The sequence below is a fragment of the Malaclemys terrapin genome, chromosome 16, assembly GCF_027887155.1.
Source record: "Malaclemys terrapin pileata isolate rMalTer1 chromosome 16, rMalTer1.hap1, whole genome shotgun sequence".
Taxonomy (NCBI): Eukaryota; Metazoa; Chordata; order Testudines; family Emydidae; genus Malaclemys; species Malaclemys terrapin.
Genome location: NC_071520.1, coordinates 15284031 through 15302964, shown reverse-complemented (window position 1 = coordinate 15302964; position 18934 = coordinate 15284031). Strand labels below are relative to the sequence as shown.

Sequence of the window (18934 nt, the reverse complement as noted above, 5' to 3'; positions counted from 1 at the left end):
CCTCTCATGCTCTGGTTTTGCATTGTATCTTCATGTCCGGGCCCTTAAATGAGATATGGAGATAAATTGAGTGCCAATTAACTGAATTCTGGGCGACAGAATGGGGTGGGGTGGGGCTTGGAATATCCAGTTTCCTCAAATGCGACACTTTCCGAATTGACTTGTGGGGGTGGGGGGGACTGCTGTTCAGTGAGAGGGATAAGCCACCACTGAGGCTAGGTTTTTCTTTTAAATTAAGATCTGGGCCTGGGGAGGACCTCGAGAGGACATTGTCCATCTCCCTTCACTGAGGTAGGATGAAGTATACCTAAACCCATCCATGACAGGAGTTAGTGTAACCTGTTTCTTAAAAGCCTCCAATAATAGGGATTCTACAACCTCCTTACATGACCTGTTAGGAAAAAAGTTTTAATATCCAATCTAAATCTCCTTGCAGCAAACTCAGCAGATTATTACTTGTCCTATCCTCGGTGGACATGGAGAATAATTGATCAGTCCTCTTTTAAACAGTCTTTTTATTCATTTGAAGACTGTCATGTGTCTCTTCAGCCTTCTCTTCCCTAGGCTAACCTTGCCCAATTCGGTCAACCTCTCTTCATAGGTCATGTTTTCTAAACTCCCCCCACCCCCTTCTCCCGACTCTCTCCAGTTTCTTCATGTCCTCCAAATGTGGAGCCTAAAACTGGACACAGTACTCCAGCTGAGGCCTCACCAGTGCTAAGTAGAGCGAAACAATTATCTCCCCCTGTTTTACATATTGCATTGTTAATGCATCTCGGAATGGCATTTCCCCCTCTTCCCTCCCCCCCCCCTTTTTTTTAAGCAACATCATATTGACTCTTTCTTTCAATTTGTGATCCACTATAACCCCACATCCTTTTGTGCAGTACTGCTGCCTAGCCAGTTATTTCCCATGTTGCATAGGGGCTTTTGATTTTTTTTTTTTCCTTCCTAAATATTGTACTTTGAGCTTCTCTTTAGTGTATTTCATCTTGTTGATTTTCAGAGCAATTTGTCAAGATCATTTTGAATTCTAATCCTGTCCTCCAGTGCTAGCAACTCCTCTGACTGTGGTGTCATCTGCAAGTTTTATAAGCATACTCTACTCCTTCATCAATCATTAATGAAAATATTGACTAGTACCTGACCCAGGCTAGATCCCTGTGGGACTTCAAGTGATACGTCCTACCAGTTTGACAATGAGCCGTTGATAACTGCTCTTTGAGTATGGCTTTTCAATCAGTTATGGTAGATGTGCAAAAGTCAGTTGGAAAAAGCTGACTGACTAACCATCTACTTTAGGTGTAAGGGTTTTTGTTTGTTTGATTCAGTGACCTGCTGCTACCAGTTCCATGTTTTAGATAACATGCCCCTACCTAGACGCTACACCACCCTTGACACTGAAGGTGTTCAAAAGTAGGCAGCATGGACTCTGGATACACGAAGCAGTTCTTTACCCATGTCATGAACATCCAGTACCCACAGTAATGATCCTGTTGCCTGCGTTTTTTCTGAAAATCTCCCACCATGGTTGTAGCATGAATGTGAACAACATGCGTTCTTCCTCACTGCCCTTTCTGGACCTGTTCTAAGCCGTTAGATGATGCAACTGGAAGTGTCTGAGTCGCGTCTACATTATGGTTTCCACTGCTGCCACCACCATTAATCAAATCTAGGTCCCAGTTTTCCTAGTATATATACAGCCAGTGCGTGCACCTGAACCAGGGGTGAAAGCTTACAGCAAGTGTACAAGGCAACAAGCCATTCCAGCATTGTTCCAAAAAGCCTGGTTGAGGTTTGCAAGTTTGTTTGCAGGAATACAGGCTAAACATTTTTAAAGTGCTTAAGTGACTTAAGTCTTCCCTGGGGACTACATCGTGAGATGCAGCAGGAAGGCTTGTGTGTTCAAATGACCCTTAAAGCTATGCTGGTGGGAGCTTTAACTCCAGGAAGGACTGTCAAAGGGTAGGGACCACTGGAAAAGCAGCCGACTGGCCCTCCAGCCTAACCTGTCCCAGTAAAAAAAAGTTGAGTTATAGAAACACAAAGTAGGCATTCTGGCAAAGAACATGATAGAGAGGGAGGTGGGGTCTTGTTCATGCCCTAAGCCAGTGGTCTCCAACCTTTTTATGCCCAAGATCACTTTTTGAATTTAAGGTCAACCTAGGATCTACTCCACCCCTTCCCCAAAGCCCTTGCCCCGCTCACTCCATCCTCCCTTTCTCTGTTGCTCGCTCGCTCTCCCCCACCGTCACTCACTTTCACCGGGTTGGGGTTTGGGAGGGTGTGTAGGCTCTGGGAGGGAGATTGGGCTGAGGCAGTGTTGGGGTGCAGGAGACGGTGTGGGGTGCTGGTTCTGAGAGGGGGGGGGTCAGGGCTGGGGCAGGGGGTTTAGGGTGCTGGCTCCAGGAGGGGCTGGAGGTTGGCGTGTGGCCTCCTGCCGGGTGGCACTTACCTTGGGCGGCTCCCGGTCAGCGCGCAGCAAGGCAAAGGCAGGTTCCCTGCCTACCCTGGCTCTACGCCGCTCCCGGAAGGGGCTAACGCATTCCTGGCCAATGGGAGTTTCGTGGGCAGTGCTCGCAGGCAGGAGGAGCGCATGGAAGGAGACCGCCTCCCCCAGGGCCGCGCTGGCTGCTTCCGGGAGCGGTGTGGGGCTGGGGCAGGCAGGGAGTCTGCCTTAGCCACAGCCCCACTACACCACCGGAGATCATGATTGAGAGAGATTCTCTAGGATTGACCAGTTGGTGACCACCGCCCTAAGCAAAATGTGATGGCATGGGAAGGATTCAGATTCAGAAGTGACTTAGTAGCATTAGTCCTCTTGACTTTCTTAGGCCATGTCTATGCTACAAAATTACGTGGACCTAACTTACATCAGCATACAGTCACAGCAGTTATTAAATCGCTTGTGTGCACACACTTGGCTCATGTCAGCAGTGCGCGTCCTGACCAGGAGCACTCGTATGAATTGTATTGTCCATGCGGGGCCTTGTGGGACGGCTCCTGAAAGCCAGCAACAGTTGATGTAAGCAATGCAGTGTCTGCACTGACGCAGTGTCGACCTAACTACATCGACACTGATTCTACGCTGCTCGGGGAGGTGGTGTCGCTACGGGCAGGTCTACACTAAAAATGCTAATGCCACTGTCGCACTTAAGTGAAGATGCTGTGGTGACCATGGGAGAGAGCTCTCCCATTGGTATAGTTAATCCACCTCCCTGAGAGGCAGTAGTGATGTCGATGGGAGAGCTTCTCCCATTGACACAGCGCTGTCTTTGGGGAATGGGGGAAGGAGGTTGGTATAACTGTTCCGTTCCCCTCCCCTCCCCCCGAGTTATACCAATATAGGTCTGTAGCGTAGGCCTGGTGCAGAGAGGCACTTATGTTGGCGGTAGCCAAATTTAAGTGAAGACATTTCCACAGCTAGGTTGACACAAGGCAGCTTACCTCAACCTAACCGTGCAGTGCAGACCAGGCTAAAGTGACTTAGGAACTTGTGTCACATTTTGAAAATTTTACTCAAGGTCTCCTTTGCCTGGCTGCCAACAACTGTCTTCCATGCCTAGAATGGGAATCCTCTTCAGCAAGGCAAGGCTGCTAAGGAGGCTCAGAATTTTCCCCAGGAACTGGGCTGGGAGAGGCCTTTGATTCTGTTGCCTTTGATCCCCATTGTCTTTAATATTAAAGAATAGGACTGTGGGACCCTACAAGAAACAACTGGCAAACAGCCTCTCTGGAAACCACTCTTGCTGCCTGGGGCCATGCTACATTCCGGAGACTTGCTGCAAAGAGCTACCTTCTCAGCATGCCTCCCAGGCAGGGTAGGGGGTGAGAAAGGCCTGCGATAGATCCTATTCTAATGTTGCCTCTGCCATTGGACTGCAATACTCAGAGAGTCATGGCCGGAGCCTGGGACCTTTCTGAAGCGTGTTCAAAACAATAGGTTGGTGCTATTTGTGTTCTGGTTATGATGGCTTAAAGCAGAAGCTGAGCCGTAACACGTGTGTGTGTGTGTGTGTGTGGCGGGGGGGGGGGTTCAGTCATTCATGCTGCACAAAAAAGTATACTGTGTGTGAACTCCTGCCACACATTACTAGGAAGCAAACATCTCCTGCATTTTAACCCTCCTCTTCCCCCCACCCCTCCCAGTTGTTCAATGATGTTCCTAGAGGAGGGATATTTCTTTAGATGAGAGAGAAGAGAAAATTCTTATTTCCCAGCTGATTTGGCCGATGTTCACAATGTTGTTCTATTATTAATGTGGTGTGTGGGGAATAAAGATCTACATGAGTGAAAATGTGCCCTGCTAATATTAGAGAGATACTGTATAACTTTGCCTAAGGATAAAATGTAACTTTAATTGAAAGCTGCTGTAACCTGGTAGGCAATACTCCATCTCCAGAATATCTCGTTTAGAAAAAAAAAAAAAAATTCAACACGGAGCCAACTCTTACCGCTGTCTCTTAGCTCTACATGTCCTCTTTGATCCATGCATGAACTTCACTATTCCCAAGAGCAGGGTGGGTAAAAATCATATTTTTAATAATTAAAAAAAAAACCCTACAGTTTTATTTAAATTAGATTTCATTTAAATACAGGTTGTCTTTTTTTTTTTTTCTTTTTTTTTTTTTCACCTAAACCTATTTAAAGTTAAATTTGAAATTGACAACCTACATTAAGGCCTAAACTTCATTATAATCTATTAGAATAATTTAATACAAAAAATTAAGCAGTATGTTTGCTGCCAAGTTTTAAAGAAAGTCAAACCACTGAGCTGCTGGAAGTTACAGGCTAAACTCCTGTAACCACAGTTGTTAAAGAGCTAAACCAGCTTTTAACAGTAGTCTCTCCTGCAGCTGCAGAGAATATTTTCTTCATTTTAGTTCAGTTAATTAAAACAGTTAAACCAATTGAGAACTGAAAATGCAGGAAAGTTTGTTTTCCTCTTCCAATCTATGAATTAAAAACTAGGTGTGAGAGGGTAAGATCTACTAGTTTTAAAATCTTGAAGGTCAGGGTGACCAGAAACTATCAGTTCAATTCATTGACTATTCATACTTCCTTCATTTAATAAATCAGTTTTCTTACCAAAACATGTGTTGGTAAGAAAAGAGTTAATGTATCAGGCACTTTTAAAGTAGTTTTAATTTAAAAAAATTAATTGTATATTTTGAATTGAATTTCCATCCAAATAGAGCTTGACACAAATCACATTTCTTATTTGCAAAATGTTTTCTTGCATCTTTAAGCATTTTCTAATATAGTAAATGTAAAAAGTAAGAATCTGAATAAAGATCAAGTTGAGCTATATAATTTAACTGTGTATAGATATAGTGTAGTCTCCTGGTTAGCAAAGAGAAGCATCAAAGTTAGTGTAAAAGCTATATTTATTTGTAAATAACATGTTAAAAAGAAACCACCTACTTCAGGAAAATTAAAGTACAGTGCAAAATGCAATTTAAAAATCAATAATTTAAATCAGGGTTTCCTGCTTGCTGATTTAAATTAATCTACCCTGCCCAAGAGACAGACCCCTTGCCCATAGCCACAGGTTTTTATATGAAGATGTGTGCTTCCCAAAAATATATGAATTCAGCAGCAAAAAAACTACATTAATGCAGAGTTAAGGTTGCTTGGTGGTAGGTGAGCCCCTTGCAGAACACTGAGCTGAGCAAAACTTAAAACTTCTCAAAACCAGGAAATGCTCACTTAAGGTTATCCATACAATCTTAACTCTGCCCTCATTTCAGCAACGCCTCAATATGCCCCATTAACACACTGTTGCAACAATGTCCAAGCTCTTCGCATAGCCTGGTCACACTCACTCGCAGGATTCTATCTAACACTGTTAAAAGATAAAAAGGGCAGGGAGTGGTGGGGGGAGAAGTTGCCCAGGCTACTTTCCCTCTTTGTGCATAGAGGGACAAAGGTTCAGACTCGAAACATCATCAGTGGCAAGGTGTTCACTGGGGCAATGGTGTCAGCACATTCCCTTGAACTACTCAGGCAAGCACAAAGGCTGCCTAGAAATCGTTTTTTCTTTATTGGCACATGCACACTTCAGTCCTTCCAGACTGCACACGTGTGCAAGGGAAGTGAACATGTTCTTAAATACCATTCACAATTTGGGTCCTCCAAAGACTTAGTGGGTGCCATGCACTACCTCGGGTGAAAATTGACCGATTGGAGACCATTTTGACACACATCACAGCAATACAGTAGTTTGATCTTCAGCTCCGTACAAAAAAAACCCAAGACAAACCCTAAAAACTCTTTCAAAAAATTTTTTCTCCGTTATTGTATCTCTGGAACCCTGGGCTCAAACTACTCCAAATGTGGGTCACTAACCCTACTGTGCATTCCCACAAAGCATAGTAAATTTCAAGAAAATCCATGGAAGCATTTATACCCCTGAGCATAGGCGCTGACTCCGTGGGCGCTCCAGGGCGGGAGCACCCACAGGGAAAAAAAAAGGTGGGTGGAGAGCACCCACTGGCAGCCCCCCTATCAGCTCCTGCCCACTCCATGGCTCCTCCCACCCACGGATCAGCGCCTCCCCGTGAACAGCTGTTTCGGGGAGCCGGGGAGGAGCAGGGATGCAGCCTGCTCGGGGGAGGGGGCGGAACTAGGCGAGGAGAGATGGGGCAGAAGTGGGGCCTTGGACAGAGCCAGGGGTTGTGCATCCCCCAGCAGGTGGAAAAGTTGGCGCCTGTGCCCCTGAGCAATGCAGTTACCCCGATCTAACTCCCAGGGTAGACAGCACTATGTCAATGGGCGGGCTTCTCCCCTTGACACAGCTACTGCCTCTCGGGCAGGTGGAGTACCGACACGGAGTGGGAGAAGCCCTCTTTTTGGCATAGGTATCATTTTCACGGATCATCGTCCTTTAAACAGGAGGGCTTGAGGGACGATGGAGGGGAAAGGCTCCTCTGCTTGGCCATCTGTAGCATTGGAAGCTCTGAAAGGTCCGAAGTGGCCCATTCCTCACGCTGTGGTGATCTGAGCTGAATGCGAACACCCCATGGAGCTGAACACCACTTGAAACAGCAGTGAGATGTGTGAACTGTTCCATCCCTCTCGTGTGTGCTTTAGAGCCTATGAAATAGATGACGTTTACCTGTTCTCTGCACCCCACTCAAAGGGGCAGATCCTGGCTCATGTGGGGAGGGGGCCTCTGACTCTTCCAAAAGGACAGGCTCCCCCCAGAACCAGCTCACATGGCGGGGGAGTAAGGAGGGGGTTCAACCCCCTGTAGATGGGCATGGTCCCTCCAGATCCTGAAGTGCACAAGGGCAGCAACAAGAGGGGCTCAGACACCCCCAGAGGGGCAAAGCTCCCCATATCTGAGCTATAATAAAACCATGCAACACCCTATAGTTTCTCCCTTTTTATAGAACGCATAACTGAGAACCGGCAAGTTTGTGTGTTGCTTGAGTTAATACGGTAAGTCACTGTAAATAGAGATTAGAATTTAAGACTTGCTGATTCCTGGTCCCTGGCTCTAAGTTTGACTATTATGATGTACCTAGTTTCAGGCCCTACTTTATTTGTTTTCTCCCACAGTCTCTGAAGCAGCAGCACAAACTCTTTTTTGGGAATAGAGTGCATTGCATGTCTACATTGTATGGACTAAATGGGTCCAGAAATGAGTGAATGAAAATAACTTGATCTTCTGTGTTGTTCTCCATAAGAATTGTGGGGTAGAGGAATCCATATCTGCCAAATGAGGGGGGAAAAAAGGAGGACTGGCTCTGTAGGTGGCAGGTTTTTTTTTTTTTTTTTTTTTTTAAGGGTTTTATAGAGAACCATTTGAGTGTGCCTTTAATCTTGGAGTATTAAAACCTTTGTAAAATGTCAGATTGTAAAGGAAGGATGGCAAATTGTAATCCAGGTCTGACCTGGGCTATTTCCTCTTCCTCCGTTTTTCACATAGCCTATGGGATGAAGGAGCACAGCTGAGTGTGCTTGCTGTGCAGTTGCCACTTGCTCGCTGCAAACACCCCAGTTGCACAAGTGCCTCAAACTTTGATCTTTTTGTTGTGGAAATGAAATCTGAGACCAGGAAACCTGCCCTTAGTCACAAACAATGCGGTGGACATTACCCAAACCCAGCTGGAAATGCAAGTGCAGCCAAATCTGAGCAAAACAGACACTTTTCCGCCCAGCCTTTGCCCTCTGGTGTATATGACCTGCTCTTACCAGTGGCTTCCACTCCAACTTGCCCAGCTCTGTTTGTGAATGCAGGCCCTAGTCCCACACCTGAAAACCCAAATCCAAATACTCCCAAGTGCTGTTGGGGATAATGTTTAAACCACGGGTGCAATTAAGCTTTTAAGCAGTAAGCCTATTTGGGGAGGGACACACCTATTGCCCAGGACAAGCAATGAGAAATTATCAGTCTTTCAAGCTGACAGACTGTTCCCCAAATACTGCTGGGAGGGCTAGAAGATGCCACAAGACTCATAACTTCTGGTATTTATTGTAATAACTCTGAACAGGCTCTGTGTGGATGGTCGATGCTGCCCCAGCAAGGTGGAGCTCTCTGTATTTGAATAATACATTGGGTAATGGATTGTGAAAATGGTGTTGCTGGGATCCAGGGCATCATCTTTACTGCCCCTTAAAAACTTGCTGTAAGCACCTTGGTCATCACTGGAGGAGGAAAGGGGGCAAGTCCAGTTCCCTTCTCTTACGAATTCAGTGATTCCTTCTGGCCTTGGAATCTGTGTGGTCATCTAGACTGACCCCCCTGTGTACCAGGTCATAGAACTTCTCCAAAATAATTCCTAGAGCATATCCCTTAGAAAAACATCCAATCTTGATTTAAAAATTGTCAGTGATGGAGAATCCACCATGACCTTGGGTAAGTTAACCACTGGAACAATTACTCCTTATTTCCAGTCTGAATTTGTCTAGCTTCCTCTTCCAGCCATTGGATCGTGTTAGACCTTTGCTAGATGGAAGAGCCCATTATTAAATATTTGTTCCCCATGTAAGTACTATGGCCATCCACCCCTGAGTGACGTAGTTCTATTGACCTAATCACCAATGTAAACAGCACCATGTCCCCAGGAGAGCTTCTCCTACTGACATAGGTACCATCTCTATGGCGATGAGAGAAGCTGTCCCATCAACATAGTGCAGTGGTCCCCAACGCAGTGCGGGGCCTGTTGGGGCATTTATGTGTGCCCGCCTAGTGCCCAGCAGGGGAAAGAAGCCGCGGCCCTGCGCCTGCTGGGGACAGAGAACTCCGGGGCTGCAGGCACCGGTGTTCTCTGTCCTCACGGCTTCTCTCTGGATTCATATATTATGTAATATTAAATATGATTTTTTTATGTTATTTAATGTACAAATTCAAAATAAGCCTTGAAAAATTGTTGGTGCCCGCCACACTCTTCTGAAAACATGAATGTGCTACTGGCCACAAAAAGGTTGGGGACCACTGACCTAGTGGCATCTTCACTAAAGCACTACGGCAGCATAGCTGCAGCGTTTTACATGTAGACAAGCCCTTAGACTTGTAACCCAGTCACCGCTTAACCTTCTCTTCGTTAAGCTAAATAGTTTGAGCTCCTTGAGTCTATTGCTATAAGTTAGGTTTTTCTAATCCTTTAATAATTCTTGTGGCTCTTTTCTGAATCCTCTCCAGTTTATCAACATCTTTCTTGAATTGTCAGCACCAGAACTGGTCACGGTATTTCAGCAGTGGTTGCACCAGTGCCAAATACAGAGGTAAAATAACTTCTCTACTCCTATGTGAGATTCTCGCATCCCAGGGTTGCATTAGCTAGTTTGGCTACAGCATCACATTGGGACTTCATGTTCAGCTGCTTATCCAAAATCTCTTTGAGTCACTGCTTCCCGGATAGAATCCCCCATCCCGTAAGTATTCACCAAACTCCCACAAAATAAAACTTCAGAGTTCAGTTTTAGAGTTTCCTTGCTCTCCTGCTATACACTCTGGAGCCATAAAGACCAAGAAGACCAGGCCCCAAATAATGCTTCCCCAGCTCTAGAGAACAAAGAGACCATAGGCAAGAAGTGCACCCCACTTGTTGAAGTAGGGGTGAGGGTTTTGGTCTCTGTGGCATTGGATAAGTCACTTTTAGGTGCCTAATGTTAGACAAAATTTCCAGGCTTCAATACTTAAGTAAAAGTAGACTTTTCTCCCCCGCCCCCCTTTTCTTCCAGAAATGACGAGCACCCACAACTCACATTGAAGTCAACATCTTTGGGTCAAGTATGCCCTCAATCACAGCCTTGCAATCTCGGTGACTTCAGAGGGACTGTTTACCCATCTGTCAAACGGGTATAATATTTATAGCTGCGCTCAAGGTAGGTGAGTCATTGATTGTAGAGCAATTTGAAATCCTCTGATTTGGAAAGTTCGAGGGGAGTGCAAACTAGTAGTTGAATCCCTTTTTCCACTGGGTAATGGGGCTTTGGATGGAGCATCAGAGAGAATACTAGCCATGTGGTAGTATCTAACTACAAAATTATACTAGAAATTGGAAATTAACTCTTCCACATGCAACCTTCAGTCTGAGAAGTACAACTTATTCTTGTCTATTGAATATAAAATACACCAGAACATAGATGCAAGGTGCTCTCTATTGCTTGTCATCCCAGTGATCTCACACCACATTATAGCTTTGCTCTTAGTCCCTGTGATGTCATCAGAAACAGGATCTATATAGACTTGAATGCTTGGACTAGGATTTAGAAATGTGATGTTAGCTAAAGTACTGACCAGCTTAGTCTGCACAGGGTCTTAGAAGCTGCATGGTTTGGTTGCTAATCAGCACCGAAGGGGGAAATTATGCTGCCCTTCAGGATCTGTGCTGTTTCTGCGCCTTTTGTCATCTTCCCATCTTCCTTTCCCTTTTCTCTGTCTTCCCTGTCTGTGCCGCCTCTGTTCTTCCCTACAGTAACTCCCATTCCATCTGCTCAAATGTAAGCCGTGATCAGCAATTAAATAGTTAATGAAGTGTTGTGGTTGGGCTTCAGGATTAATATCCTAATGAGATTAATGAGGGGTGGGCAGTCCACATCTTTCTGGCTGCTTGCAGACCTGGAAAGATGCTGCTGCAGGGCTTCACACACTTATTTGGATTTCTACCTTCGTAACCATGAAGGCTAGAAATGCTTTTTCAAAACAAAAGCTTCAGATTTTACAGTATCTGAATGTCAATGGCCAGACAAGTCCATCAGCTGAGCTTGATCTGGCCTGCAGACCCCATTGTTTGAAGTCTCTGGTCTAGAGGAGGTGGGCTCAGAATTGGAGAAGTCTGGGCTCTATGTCCAATTTCCCTCTTTATTGCTTTGCGACCTTGGGCAAGTCATCTAACCTTGCATCTGTAAAGTAGCGAATAGCACTGCCAAGCGCTATGAGATTCTTGAATGAAGTGAACTACTTAAATACAAAGGACTAGTCGTGTTCTCGAGTCACAAATACCTTTTTCTAATGATTTTTCGGAATTGTATGCTGTGCTGAGGAGGGGAGCTAAGCAGGAGGGGAAAAAAAGGCACTTCTCTGGATAGTGAAAAATACTCGGTCTTTTAGCTTTGTGCTTCAGCAGAAGCATGTGGGGCTTTGCTCTATCAACACCATGCGGGGTGCTGTTAGTTGATTGGGTGTCCCCTGATATCAGATGTTCTAAGTATCCCTGCATTGGCTGTATTTTGACTTCCATTTACATCTAGAATACCTGCTTACTTCAGCCAGCTGTAGCATAATACACCTAAAAATTGGGGGGCCAGGGAGAGATGGTTTTGGAATGCCTTGAGAGTTGACCAGCAAACAGGTGTGGGTGGCTAGAATTGCACTTGGAACCTTGTCTGGTCTTTGATAGGAAAAAGAACAGCCTGAAAGATTCTGAGGACTTGAGAATGAATTAAATGGTGACATTGCAAGAGTCAAGACTGTGATAGTTGGAACAATTAAGTGGGAAAAGGGATTTTTAGTCAGACTCAAGCTCTTTTCATTAATACATATTTAACTTTGGGGAGAGAAAGTTTTTGTTAAAGACTCGATACACTTGCACCTTCAATTAAGGAGTCCGCACTCTCAAAATACATCCTCAGAGACCCCCCTAATGACTAGTATCCCATTGCTGAGATTTCCAAGGAGGGAGGGGGACGAGGAAGACAACAAGCAGAGAAAAAACACAACTATACCTTCATTAGCCATCACAAAGAAGGAAAAAAAGCACGCATATCTAATTTTTAGACGTTTTCTTTCAGCTGCTAAAGGCCATTAGCCCCTCTGATAAGGGGAGCTTAAGCTTCTGAAACAAAGCAAACTGGTTTGAGATCCTACGCATTTAAAAAAAAAAAAAATGCAGCTGCCTTCCTAAAGTGCTGGGCAGGATTCTGATTTCAGTTTTTCTACTGTAAAATCTGCCCCTTTTTGTAGACTGAAATTTTTGGCCTATTTAGTGTTGTTCAAGGGCCACTTAAAATTATACCCCATCTATCATCCAGCCGTGGTTTAGAGATGGCAGCGACTATAAAAGGAGATTTCCATGTGTGAGTTTCAGATATTGTCACCAAAAAATGCAGTGGATTTCCCTCCCTCCATCCCCCTTCATCTGTTTAATTTCCAGGACATATGTCTCAACTGAATTTGTGTTGGAGTTTGTAAAATGGCCTGGATAATAGGAGAAATCTGATCACACAATTGGGGTTCAAAACCTAACCACCAAACAGAAGTTGCAACTCCTTATCCACATATTGTCTCAATATAACATCTAGTGACATGTATTTCCCTCCACCCCATCATGAAAGTGGTATCACAATTGAAATGAGCCAGGACAGGTATTTCTCCTACCTCCCTCTTTCTGGTGGCTGGGCTTTCAGCCTTTTGCTTTCCACTGCACCCCCAAAGGGCGTGGGTATTAGGGAAAGGGGGGAGAGAGAGGCTCTCACACCTTGTTGTGCCTTATTGCTTACACTGCAGAATCTCTAGCTTATCCACCCAGTGTAGTTGACTGTATATGGAGGAGGGGGAGAGAGCTTGTGTTGCAACCTCTGAGAAAATTAGTTGTCTCTATTTTATCTTTTGCAGCTGCAGCACTTCTCCTCCTCCTTTCCTCTCCCCCCCCCCCCTTTACACGACTGGTATGTCTGAACCATATCCTTCAAAACCAGTTTTCTAAGCAGATTAGATGGGTAGCAGAGACAGCTATGCAATCAGGCAAAAATGTGAGCTCAAGCCTTCATTTTTTTGCAGTGGCCAGAGCAATAAGCGTCTCACACCTGGATATTTTTTTCTCTCTCCTGTCTCTCCAACATGTTGTAGTCTGTCCATTGCTGTAGAATGGAACTAAAAGTTCATCCTAGGCACTAATAATGTTACAATTTAATATTGAGCAGGGAGGTGATTGGCTCCCTGCTAGCAGAAGGAATTCGTGTTTGAAGCAGTAGGCAACTGCTTCCTGGCTATAGTTATTCACCACATGAACCGATGTCCCTCCGGTATGTTCTGACGTTCTTGATGGGATTATCCTACCTTGGGTGACTGGTACTGAGAACCACATGCTCAGGCCAAGTCTACTGTGAAAGGTTATGTGGGCATAGCGGCATAGGTCATGGATATGGAAAAACCCCACACCCCTGACCAATGTAGCTATGCTGACGTAGTTCCATCTACGCTGAGGCTTATGTCAACCTAAGAGGGCCTCTGCTGACCTAGCCAACGTTGTTCAGAAAAAATGCTTCTGTTGGCATAGGCGTCTATGCTACGGCACTATGCGAGAATGTAGAAAACTCTCTTCAGTATCCCACTAAGTCAGCTGCGCTGACACACGTGGTTTCATTGGTCTTGCAACTGTTGAAACCAGGGCTCCCTGGTTCAACACCAAAAGACTTTGTAAGCATCAGTAGTGGGTTTCAGGTCTGGCTCCTTCTATATGCAAGCAACTATAAATTGCATTCAGGGTTATCTCTTAATCTCTGTTTGGAAAAACCTACTTAACCGCTCTTGCAGGGTGAACAGGCAGTTGGGATCGGTTAGAGGGCTGAGTGGCAAGTCCGGGGACAGGAGGATTGAGTGAGCTGCTGTCTTCCTTTCTGGAGGAAAAGGTGGAGTTGCACGTCCTAGGAGACATTTGCTACTTCTCTGGAGGATAGAAAGGAACCAAATGTGGAGTGGGCCAGAATTCAGTTCCTTTCAGCGAACAGAGGAGTGTGTGAGTGGGTAGGAGAAAGAAGGGAGAGATTTAAGACTTAGATAATATTTGAATTATTAAGCTAGAGAAGAGAAGCAGGGGACTGAGATTTCAGAGGAGAGAAAATAGAGAGGTGGGGGTGTGGGGAAAGGAAGGAAAGATGAAACATGCCCTAAAAACAAGGCAAGACAACCTACCCTATGATCTGTGCTAGGAAAGAAAGTGGAATGAAGCTAGAAAAGGAAAAACTAACATTTCCAATATTAAGTAGAGAATTGATATTAAAAACGTTGTTGTATACAATGCATAGTTATTGTATTCCTTTACATTTCAGGTAGCATAGCTTTGGGGAAGGCATGGTAGCAAAGGCCCCGTCCCCCCACCACATATCTTACTGTAATCAGAAACAGAAAAATCAAATCTCCCAGCTAAAGGAGGAAATAAAAAGCAAGCTGGTCATATGTATCACAGCCATATTGAGAATGTCCAACAGCAGTAAAATACAACTGTAAAACATGCATTGAAGGCTTAAAATCATGAATAAAAACAAAGGTATTTTTTCCACTCTGGCTAGTAGGCTTAGTCCTTGGGCTAGTAGGTGCTGGGTTGAGAAATTTACTCTGGCTTCAGGGGTAATTTAAGTTTAAGATTCCATCAAATCCATACTCAGTCTGTATAAGTTAGTCTCCTTGTTGCCTTTATATTAGATGTGACAGATTAATATGTTTGAGGGCAGATCACTGCTAGACTAAATCTTTCTCTGGTTATGATTCCTTACAATTATAAAACAGTCACAGGGTTATAGGGTTTATAAAGAGGTTTATTATAGTTTCCAACATTGGAATTCTGTGGGCTAAGTGTTTTTTAAAGAAGTAAATCAAAATATATGCACATCCCATTTCCCCTTCCCTAAGATGTACAAGAATTAGGAATAAACTATACTACTTTTATAGAGGAAAACTACTAAAAATGACTGACTGCACATTGGTCCTTATGCAGCATCTTGTTGTTTGCAGTGGCAGGGTAACCCTGCACCCATTCTTACAGTAGGATCCTCCATTGAGTTGTTATGGATGATCTAAACACATACATGTGGGGTAAGAAAGAACTTGCAACATAAAGAACCTCCATACACACTCGCTTCTTCACTCACTGGGTTGAGGCAGTATCAATGGCTCAAGCAGTAGAAGGATGGGCTCTACCTACAGGCACCTATGTTGAGTAACCTCTGTAGCAGGGGGTCACAAAATTCTTTCCAAACCCCACAGTCTATTCTTGCCATGATCTCGATCCTCCAATCCTTTTGAGGTCATGGGGGGTGAGGGGGTAAGGGTGTTTACTCTAATTTCTAAAGACCCTTTTCATAGGTGTGAAACAAGTCTAAAATACCGTTTTAGAGAAATTTCTATGATAGAGAATGAGCTTCAATCAATAGCTTATTTTTAAGGTATCCCAGAATTCTACAGCACAGAGAGAATTTATTATAACTCCACAGAGAAGTTATCCTTCTATGTAAAATTTGATGGAACTTTTTATGAAGGTAATGACAGCTGGGAATAGGTGCCAAGGAAGGGATGCAGGTTGTAGCTAGTGGGTAAAGGTGTACGTGGGGTTGTAGAATACCTTCTGTGCCCCTCGAGCCTGTTATGCTTCCCAGAAGTGCCATTTACAAATAGCGAGACACAGAGCTACCTGGAAATTCTGTCAATGATTGTCCAAAGGAAAATGCAGTTTCTGCAAAATCAAAGTCTTCTATGGGGAAAATTGATTTTGTTGAAAATCTTCAGCTCCACCCCCAATTAGGAAAATCAAAACGAAATAATTTTGGGTTGGTTCAATGAGGGTTTTTTTGTTTGTTTGTTTTGTTTTTTAAACTGATCTGAAATATTTTGTTTCCAATCAGTTCAACAAAACATTAAACTGCATTTCCCTGACAGCGCATTCCCTTATGGGAGTTGTTGTTCAGGCCACCTTTATCTTCTATGGGCCAGGATTCCTGGAGGATTATGCCTTCCCATAATGAAACACAGATTTTCCTGTGACGGAGGTTTAATAGCACACTGACTGGAAATGAAACATTTCAGCTCAGTTCAATAAACTGAAACTAAATAACTTCAGTTTGGGGAATGTCTAACTGGTTTGATGGAAAATGTCAAACTGAAACATTACAACTTTTTGGAAACACACTTTTCAGACTCTGTTCTGCAAAAAGTTTCACAATTTCACCTTTGTGCCCTGACTCGGGATGAAGACAAATGTTGAAGTGTCAGAATTCCCTGTGGGATGGAAATTCTGGGTTTTGCATAGCTTTAGGGAGGAGGCAGGTGACAGCTGTGAGCTACAGGGTCAAGGCAGCTGGTTCCTAAAACCTGGTTCTTCTCTAGAGCAGAATATGAGAGGAAGGGAGGAGGCAGGAATGAGAAGTTGCTGTGGGGCAAGGGTGAAGCAGTGGCAACAGCCAGAGGAAAAAAATTGCTCCTTAATCTTCCTGCCCCCTTAGTTCCTTGGAGTCTAGTGGCTGCTAGGTTTTGGTGATCTTGCTGTGCCCCCATACTCCTGCCTGGTATGAGAACTCTTATCTTCCTGGATCATTTGCTTAAACACAGTCCAGTATGATACACCATGGATGGTCAAGATGCAGGGCTTCATCTTCCTCAGTGAGGTGGCCTGGATAGCCCCTCTTTAGGGTCAGTTTGTGGTGCTTCTTGCTGAGAGCAGGAGTTTGTTCAATTGGATGCCCTGTGGTGCTCCCTCTGTAGCACTGTCTGTTACGAGTATAAGACTCGAGAGGTTTCTGAGCAGTTCGCTGCCCTGTACTGAATGGAACTGGGTGCTTGGGCACACTCGTCAAATTTTGTTACCGTTCAAATTGACTTACTCTTTTTTTCCAAAGAGGGACTTGTGGCCAAGTGGTCTGAACACAGGACGGGAAGTGGGGAACGCCTAGTTCTAATCCTGGCTCTGACCAGGACTCTGACCTTGGGCAAGTTTTCTAACATCTCTCTGCCTCACTGTCCTATCTGTGAAGTGGGAATAAAAATACTTCCTGCCTTCACCTGGATGTTCAGATAAAATAGTGCCTGTGTGTATTGCACTGTAGAAGCATTTATTATTCATTATTATTATTAATTATTATCGTTAACAAAATTAGTGTCTTGTGTAGAAAATTGATACATTTCATCCATCAGCAGTGCCCTTTGAGAATGAGTAGCTGAGTAAAGAGGGACTTGTGAAAAGACAAACCCAGGTTACACATTGAACAGGTTTCTCCAGTATTATTGCCTACATTACCAGCCAAGCTCCCTTGTAAGTAATCATCAAATAATCAGCCTGGCTCCTTTTGTGAATGGCTTGAATCTGTGTGGTCCTTCTTTGTTAGGGCAGCTCGTGGGCTCTGAAAGCTTCTACACCCCCTGTTCAGTACTGCAGAGGCTGGTGGCACCAGCTGCTTGTGCCTGAAACACGCATTTGCATGAGACAGTGGCCTTCTCCCCCACCCTCTTTACATTTCAAAATGTATTTCCCATCTTTTCAACCCCTTCATTTTTATGCCCCTCTCAGAACTTTTGATGTACTTTATTTTTATTTTGCCACATGCCTATTTTTACCAAGTAAAGCTCAGAGGAGAGGGAAGTCTTCCTTCCTTCAGAAATAAAACCGCAGCCAGTGTTTGGAAATTTCTTAACAATAGGCCATATGGGAGTCCCAAACTATTAAGCTTTATTATTCAGAAGGCAGAAAATGTGGTTTGATATTCAATTGATGTACAGCATAAATGAGAGCCACAAACTAGGCTCCCTTGAGCTGGGATTCAAGTATTCTTTTGAATATAACAACTAATACTTTGGCCTAGTTCCACAGAATGCATCCAGCTTGCTGATCATAAGCCAAGAAACTGTAGGCTATTCCCTCTACCCACCTCCCCCTCCTTCTCAGAAGCACTTTCCTCTCCTGCCAGCATGGGCTCTTGCCCTGAATATAAATCTCCTGATATTAGTTGCTCAAAGAAGACCAAGAGGGCATAAGCACGGGCTGTTTGTTCTTTTCCTCCCCTTCAGAATAAAGTTTACCCTTTGCAAGATTCTGGTCAGGAACTACAATGGCTGGTCCAGGTGGGATCCTCTTGGTGCCTGTTTCTATAGCCACTGAGGAAATAGCGTACACTGAAACAGGTGAACATGCCTCTTCCCCAGGTTACTTTGAAGTGGTGACGGAGGACACATGGGAGAGGGATTTGTGGGATCCAGAGATTGGAACTGGTTTCAGTTTCCTTCTGTGACCCTATTTGATGTATATGTACATGTACTATAATTTTTCTCTCTCCTCTGTGTTGACTATTCCTCTTAGCTATGCTGTTCCCTGGGGAAATGAACCCACAAAAGTTGCTTCAGGCTCCAATTTTTTTATAGCCTTGAGCAGCCCCCAAACCAGGCAAATTCAACTGAGAAAAATCAAGTTTGTGTTTTAACAGATGGTCTGTAAATGTTGTAAAAAGCAATCACACAAAACTACATTAAAAGAACATTAGTAAGGTTGCTAAGTCAAGTTATGAAATGCCACTGTTAAGGTTGCCTGTGTAACCTTAATTCAGCCTTTTGTGCATATGCATTGATTCAGGCTTTAGTTACATGATCATAGTATTTTTTTCCTCATAGGATGCTTGTCTCATACATTGCAGATGGATCTGCTCTGGGGATGATTCAGGGTTATGTATGTCTGTAGGACCCATGCTTTGCTCGTTGTAGCAGTTGGAAGGAGTGTAATGA

The 18934-nt window shown here is 44.2% G+C and overlaps 1 protein-coding gene across 1 annotated transcript in view; it reads left to right on the top strand.

The window, feature by feature from the left end:
• The window catches only part of HIC2 (HIC ZBTB transcriptional repressor 2), a 104434-nt gene that overhangs the window by 37003 nt on the left and 48497 nt on the right, over nucleotides 1–18934 (top strand). The window contains exon 2 of the mRNA XM_054006746.1: nucleotides 10192–10335. The gene's annotated coding sequence lies outside the window, so the exon portion shown is untranslated. The remainder of the gene's footprint in view (nucleotides 1–10191; nucleotides 10336–18934) is intronic.